Raw genomic sequence first — 8,300 nt, 5'->3', positions numbered from 1 at the left:
GATATACCTAAACCGCCAATGTCGCATTTCAGGACCAGCTTGGTAGAGCACCCATGTCACTGAAATGTGACCAGATCATGTGTCTGTTATCCATGAACATAGTGCTCTTAGTTTTCGGTAGTAGGATAAGCCACATTTTCTACACATCACAGAAGAATCCCAAGTTATTCTTAAACACCATCTTTTCTGTGCTTGTAGCACAAGGGAACTTTGCACTAAATTTACTGGCGGTGAAAGGGTTTTTATTTAAGGTTCTTGTTCTGCTTTTCAGGTTAGACTTATGGCTGCTCCCTCTCTCTGTCATTCTTTCTGTGAAGCGATCGATGATGTGATGGCCTTAAACCTGTTTTTTGTTTGTATGTGTGTGTGTGGGGGGGGGGGGGGGGGCGGGGGAAGGGGGTGCGTGTGTGTGTGTGTTTTCCGGGTATTCTTTTACTGTTCTTGAGTCTAGCAAATCGGTGTCCACTGTGTGGCCTGAGCTGTGCCGGTCAAGCTGAGGTCACTCTAAATCTTTCCCTTTTTTTTCAAAGTGATATGTAGATTCTTGGTTCTGTATATTACAAACACATACGCACGCGCAGGCACACACGCACTCACGCGCGCGCGTACACACACGCACACACACACACACACACACACACACGCACACACACACACACACACACACACACACACACACACACACACACACACACACACACACACACACACACACACACACACACACACACACCAATACACACATGCACAAACACACATACACACACACGCGCTTCTTTTAGTTGTTGTTTGTTGTCGTTGTTTTGTTTGGGGTTTTTGTTGTTGCTGTTGTTGTTGTTTTGCTTGGGTTTTTCAGATTGCGGGGGTAGGGGTGGTGGTGGTTGGGGGTCGGGAGGCGTCCAATATCACTTAAAGCTGAAAGACACACAGCTGAGGCCTGCTACACACCACGCGTGCGCAAACGCACAGACGCATATGCATGATATCCTCCTGATCGTGATCAAAGAAAACAAGATCAGGCTGCTGTGAAATTAGAAAGAAAGATATGACTCCATGGGACTGATTCTTTGTTAACTTTGTGATAGACATTACAAACAAATGACGTTTTGGATAGGTCTCTGCTTGCTTGTATATACGCTGACATTTTGTTAACCGATTTCAGAAAATAGTTTTTGAATTGACAGATCAGAATTGAATTGAAAGTTAACATCTGATCTACATGTACTCTCAGCTAAGTTAATTAAACAATTATTTATCGGCGGATTTTAATCAATTTATTTTGTCTATGGATTGATGTTCACCTCTTTAGTTCGTGTATTGATTTGTACTTGCTTTATTGCCCGCCTTTATGATATGTTAGTTCTATGTCGGTCATTACCCAATTTAGTATAATGCCTTTATTCTTCTTCACCGGATAGTTTTGAATGCCTGTTCACTGATGGATCTAAACGGGTCTTTCACTGGGTGGTACTCCTCTGTATCATTAACGGTTTCACCAAAATCGATTTATTTCTTTTATATACTTTTTATGTTTAGTTCATTTTAGAAAAACAGAATCAATCTAAATTCATGTTAGATAGTCGTATGCTTCACTTGGCGACAAACCATATGAATGGAAAGGGAGATCGTAGACATGGCTTGATCATCTAGGTCTTTTTTCTTTTTCTTCTTTTTTTAGATTGAAAAATAAAAAGTTGGACTGGCATGGGCCTTCAGCACGACAAGCGTCAGAGGGTGACAGCGTTGAAAAAAACAGGCTGGCTGATGATTTATGTTGGGAAGTGTAGGAAGCCCATGTATCCTACTTCTGTTGTGGGCTAGTCGGTTAAACAAGCAGAGATTATACTGTAAATAGACACTGGAGACATGCCATGACCCTGTAAAAAAAAAAAAGTGTGTCAGAAAATAAGCCCAATATGGTTGCTTTCTGCTTGAAACCAGATCTAAATGGAGCAAGGAGCGATAACGTACATACACATCTTGACCTCCCTTGCACCCTTTTTTTGAATCTCCGAGCGTAAGGTGCCAAGAATATTGTACTATTAGTTTCTGTTACGTTTCCTTTTTGGGAGTATAACTATTCACTTTTTCCTCCTGTTTCTGATATTACTCACTTGTGGACAACATTGGAAAACCACTGGATTGTGATTTTCTCCTGAAGAATTGAGAATATTACTGCTGTCTCTGTCATGTACCTTGGGAGAATGGTTTGTTGCCACCGCTCATGACACCTGACCGTCCCACAGGGGATGAAATTACACTCACATACAGGTACATCGGACAGACATTTTCATAGGAAATGGTTCACATAGTGCCAATTTACTGTCTTCGAAAGATTTAAACCCAACACCCTTCCAACTCCGTCCCCGCACCCTTCTGTATCTCTAAGAGGACAGATAGGGAGGGATGGAGAGAGAGAGAGAAAACAAATTCTTTATTTTCGAGGATAATAGATAAGAACTGGCGCGCTTTTTTCCATCCAGTCCCCGCCCTGAAACAGGGTCTACACTACACAATACAACATTATATGTCATTGCATGCACTACACAATGCTACTTAAAGTCATAGCATGCAAATACAATATTACAGAGAGAGAGAGACAGCACGTTCACGTGCCGTATTGGCTTGAAATAAAGAAGGATGTGACTGCAACATCTAGTTTTTCTTCTTTTTTTCGTTGTTCTCATCGTTATCATATCTGTCTGTCTGTCTCTGTCTCTCTTTCTCTCTCCCTCCGCTTTCCCCCACCCCCTGTCTTTGTCTCTGTTGTCATGGATTGTGTTTTGAAACAGTGATAACGGAATTGATGAGAATTAATAAGAATACTGATCGTGAGGAAAACTTTCGATAGAATGTGAGTGCTCATGACATTTACTGTTAAACGAAACTAATTCTTAAGATCCTTCGCACATCGGAAACAAAATACTTTTTTCCCTTCCTAATGTTTTTACTGTTATTATCACTTTTGAAAATACGGGACATTAGAAACTTAGTTGTAAGAAAATATTGCCTGTGATTAACTGTTTTCCACCAGAACATTAAATTACTCCACCTCAGTTGTAAAAAAAAAAACCTCGGCTGTACATTGTTCATACTATTGTCACTCCCAGAGAGTGACAGTGGAAATCTTTTGCCGTCTGCTAAAACTGTGTGTCCGCCGAGTGAGATAGTGAGATGACCGTGGGGGATTGTTGACTGAGGCGTGCCAACCTAATTATCTCCCATGTTGTTTACAAGCTGTAAGGAGGAAGGTGGCAGAATGGTTAAGACGTTCAGCTGCGAATACAGGGAGTCCGTGAGGGTGTGGGTTCGAATCCCGCTCTCGCCCTTTCTTCCAAGTTTGACTGGAAAATCAAACTGAGCGTGTAGCCTTTCGGTGAGACGATAAACCAGGGTACGGTGTGTGGCACGCACTTGGCGCACAGAAAAAGAACCCATGGCAACGAGAGTGTTGTCCTCTGGCAAATTTACGCGAAAAGAAATCCACTCTGATAGGTGCACAATTATACTAGCATGCACTCAAGGCGTGACAAGTACGTTGGGTTATGCTGCTGTCAGGCATCTGCCTAGCAAATATGGTGCAGCGTATATTGATTTATCCGAACGCAATGACACCTCCTTGAGAAACTGAAACTGAAACTTAGAAGCTGTGATGGGTCCAGTTGCTTTTTTTTTTTTTTTTTTTTTTTTTTTTTGAAGCTCATTGTTTGTCAGTGTTGGTGAAGGCCGCTGGCCAGAAGTTGAGAATTGGCGCCAAACTCCGACGGACACGGTTCCCGGTCCCTGCTCCTCACAACAATGGCAGTAACAGTTCTGGTCCAAGCTGCCCCAGTGGCCCAATATGTGGAGTGCTTGGCACTTGCGGTGGGACTGGTGGATGGCAGTTAGCTGATGACGAGCACTCTTGCAGCAGAAGAAGCAGGTACCCGCAACCGGCGTGGACATAAGGAGCCTGTTCAATAACCAGCATGCATAGGAAAATCTGTGGACAACAGGGACATTGGGGGGAGGGAGGGGGAGGGGGGCGCGGGGGTGGTCAACCACAACTTCTGATTCAAGAGATTGGTCAATGACCGTAACACCCATGTTGACATCCCTTAATCTACCCTGGGAAGAAAAATAAGTCCGTCCATCCCGCAGTTTGGCGCCAATTCTCAACTTCTGGCCAGCGGCCTTCACCAACACTGACAAACAATGAGCTTTAAAAAAAAATTTAAAAAAAAAAAATCATCAGTTACAAATGCATGGACGCACACACACGCACGCACACACACACATACACACACATGCGCGCGCATCACACGCACACAAATACACACACACACATAGAAGGGCGTGCGCGCGCGCGCACACACACACACACACACACACACATGATGCATCATAACTGGAAATCTTGTTTTATGCATGCATACAAGATAGTTGATGTAAAACTGAAATGGTTTCAGCTGAAAATAATACACAGATGTTTATGTACAAACATTGTTTTAAAAGAGATTGGTGTTTCTGATAATAACAACTGTAGTTTTTGTAGAGAACACAAAGACAGTATTGATATCCTTTTTGAAAGTGCAATTATGTGCAAATGTTTTGGAACGCTTTGACGGATTTGATAAAAGAGAGATGTGTAAACGCTGGAAATTTAAAGTTAACAGAATCACTTGTGTTATTTGGATATGATGTGACAATAATAACTGATGCTGTTTTGTGTTTATTTTTTTGTGTTTATAATATTGTTTGCAAAAGTATTACTTATATTTATGTAAAACTGAGGACAGCTTTCCACAAATATAAGTGTTTTTTTAACAAATAAAAAACTCGATATAGAACTGAAGAATATAATGCATATATTAACTTTAACTTTGCCGTTTTCTCTGCCAGATGGCTGCCTTACAAATTATTGACCACAAATGATTAGTAACCTGTTCATGATTAATGAAAATTAACCACCCATATTTATTTTCTTTTTATTGATATTAGTAAGAAATGAGTGTGATGTTCACTTACTGTGAACATACTCTAAGATACTTAATTGACAGTTTGTATTCCTTAACAGCTTGGGTAAGATCTTAAGAAATGAATGATAATACTCCGTTTTGATAACCAGCTGCTTGGCTGTTTCTGTCTGTCAGTCTATTTATGTTGGTTTTTTTCAGTTTTTTCTTTCTTTATAAATGTCCATTAATTAAGATGTTGTTGTAAAATGTCAACCTATCAAAATGGAATTTTAAGAATGTTTTTTAAAAACGTGAAGCATTTACCCATCTTCATTGTTGACTGATGATATGCATTTGTGTGGTTCGTAACATATCGCAGTCAAGGGTCCTGTTTTTAGGAGGAAAATATACATAAGATTTGTTAGTATAATTTCATACATGTGGTTCGTGTCCAATTTTTCTAGCCAACAACTGCTTCAGGAGTTGACAGTGTCGAATATTTTATGCCTGATTGAGTTTGAAGCATCTGCTCATCTCCTGGCTCATAAATTATCCCAGTTAACGGTCCTGTCCTCCTGTCTAACGCTGTTTCAGGTGTTGTGCCAAAGCTTGCATAAAGACTGGAACTGACAGTTCGTAGCAATGTACGATCTGAATCAACGGTATTCTTGATCCAGGTGAAGAGCAAACCTACATGCAACACCCCTCCAATTACGAGGGTTCTATTTGAAAATGAGTTGTTTGTTTCTCCGTCATTGGGGGAAAAAAATCGCCCATCCGTTCTGACGCGACGTCCAGCATTACTATGATTATTTCCTTTTGTTTCAACGAAACAGACACACAAACACACATACACACGGATAGAAAGAAACATAAAAAGCGACCGAGGTGAAACGTTTTACATTTGCGTATTTATTTGTTTGTAAAATTCCGTTTTAATGTATGTAAATGTTAAGATACGACACCAACATGTGTCGAGCAACACGTAAACAAGTCATATGTGTATGCAAAATGAACCTCACTGACTGGCAACTAATGAAAAACACATCAATCACTTACTGTCATTGCGTAATCACACATGCGAAAACTGAGAAACAAAACAGAAGAAGAAAAAAAGACAAAATAACACCCTTTATGGCTACCGGGTCCGGCCGTGCTCACACACACACACACACACACACACACACTGAGAGAGACAGAGAGAGACAGAGAGCAGTGCCGCCATGGTTTTGTTTTGTTTTGTTGTTGTTGTCGTTATTGTTGCTGTTTCTCTCTGCGTTCCTTCGTTTCCCCATCAGTGAAAATATGTTTTCCTACCCACCATTTTGCAAGGCACAGCGCTCTTGTTTCCGTGGGTATCGTCTCGTCCGGAAGACTAGCACCCACACCTCCTCACAAGGTGCGTCCAGTCATGGAGTCAGCCCTCAGCTGTGCAAATCGAACCCGGGTTCCTCGCTTCCCGATTTAACTATCTGGCCACAATTTCACAACTAATCCGCCGCCCACAGCCCTCCCACCCTGCCCTTGAATTATACAATGGGGCATTATGACACAGACCACGCCACAACCAAACATCGTCTTTTATTGACAAATAGCGTTGTTGTAGAACAATATATTCTATTCCATGGATATGTAACAAAATATGACAAAGTAAAAATTTCCATATAAATTTTAGCACCGTGGGGCGGTGAGTGTTGAGGGGGCGGAACAGAGATGGGAAGGGCGTAGGGGGAGGACAACAGCTGCCCAACATCAAAAGCAGCGATTTTCAAAAAAGTAAACATGCCGTTTTCATGCTGAAGTGCAGTTTTGTTTATTTATTTATTTATTTTATTCTTAAAATTTAAACAGTTTACAACTGTCAGCTTTGAGGGAGGAGGAGGGGGGGATAGCTGAAGGAGATTTTAACAATTTTAATGATACAAAATTTGCGACCCTCAGCACTCGTACCAGTTCCCCTCGTTGAAAGTTGTGTTCCAAGGGAAACAACATCAGTGCTTGTTAATTCTTGGATTTTTTCCCCCTTAGTATAAGTTCCCGTCACTTTTGTTTCTATCTTCCAGTTATCAATGACTATTCATTTTCTCTTTTCCTTTTCTTTTTTCCCCTATATTTCTTCTTCTTCTTCTTCTTCTTCTTCTTCTTTTCTTTTCTTTTCTTTTTTTCTCCTTCAAATTCTGACAAAAGTCATGGATCTACGCAGTTAAGCGAGTTCAAACCAACCAAGTAAGGGTGAAACAAAAACCATTGCACTTCACAACAGGAGAAATAAAGATTATACATTGTACATTATTATCCCAACACAAGAGGAAGTTGGCATAATGGTTAAGACGCTCATCTGCCAGTGCAGTGTCCGTGAGGGTCTATGTTCGAATCCCGCTCTCGCCCTTTCTCCCTAGTTTGACTGGAAAATCATTCTGAGTGTCTAGTCATCTGGATGGTACGATAAATCCGGGCAAAGTCCCGTGTGCAGCACGCACTTGGAGCACGAAAAAGACCCCATGGCAACAACGGTGTTGTCCTCTGGAAAAATCCTGAGGAAGAAATCCACTCTGATAGGTACACAAATATATGTGCAACTGAAACTAGAAACAGCACAATATCGCGACAACAAATAAAGAGCAAAAGCAAAGTTTCTTTTTTATGTTGGCAAAACAAATATTTTGATAGCTGTTATGAATTTATACGTACATCGATAAGGCCTATCAGTTACAAAACACTTTAAAATACTACTACTACTACTACTACTACTACTACTACTGATAATAATAATGATATATATCATCATTATCATCACTGGTGATAATTCTAGCCACAAAGGACATATGAATGTACAATGCGCTTATAGTTTGCAGCAGATGATATTTTTGTCGCAAAACCCGTTGTGTTCCATTGATTAAGGGACTAGTTTATATTACGATCTCCAATCGTCAGCCAAGGCTTAAAAAGGGAAAACAAGAAAAATTAATAACAGCGATACTCAGCAACAGAAAAGGAAGAAAAATAAGTTTTTCTCCCAGTATCGTCTATCATTGGAAGTAACTGGAGGCTAGTAAGGATAGACGATTTTTAATAAAAACGGTGCTTAATACATGTTCACCCAGATGATCTTCAGAAGACTTAGACTGATTTTATTTTCCCGACGGTTTTTGTAAGTCAGGGGCATTTCATGAATATTTCTGATCATAGCTTAATACATCACCCACTTTGATTAAAAGACCATGTATGTTCCGTGCCAGATTCACATAAGCTTACAGGTGGGGCAACAGCAAAGTGAGAGCTGTATGATTAATGGTTTCTCCAATGCAATGGGAAATCATTTATAGTTAGTAGTCTTTTGTGGAGGACTATGACTCTCAAACT

Source organism: Babylonia areolata, chromosome 19 (genome assembly GCF_041734735.1).
Source record: "Babylonia areolata isolate BAREFJ2019XMU chromosome 19, ASM4173473v1, whole genome shotgun sequence".
Classification (NCBI taxonomy): domain Eukaryota; kingdom Metazoa; phylum Mollusca; class Gastropoda; order Neogastropoda; family Buccinidae; genus Babylonia; species Babylonia areolata.
This window is presented reverse-complemented; position numbering follows the sequence as displayed.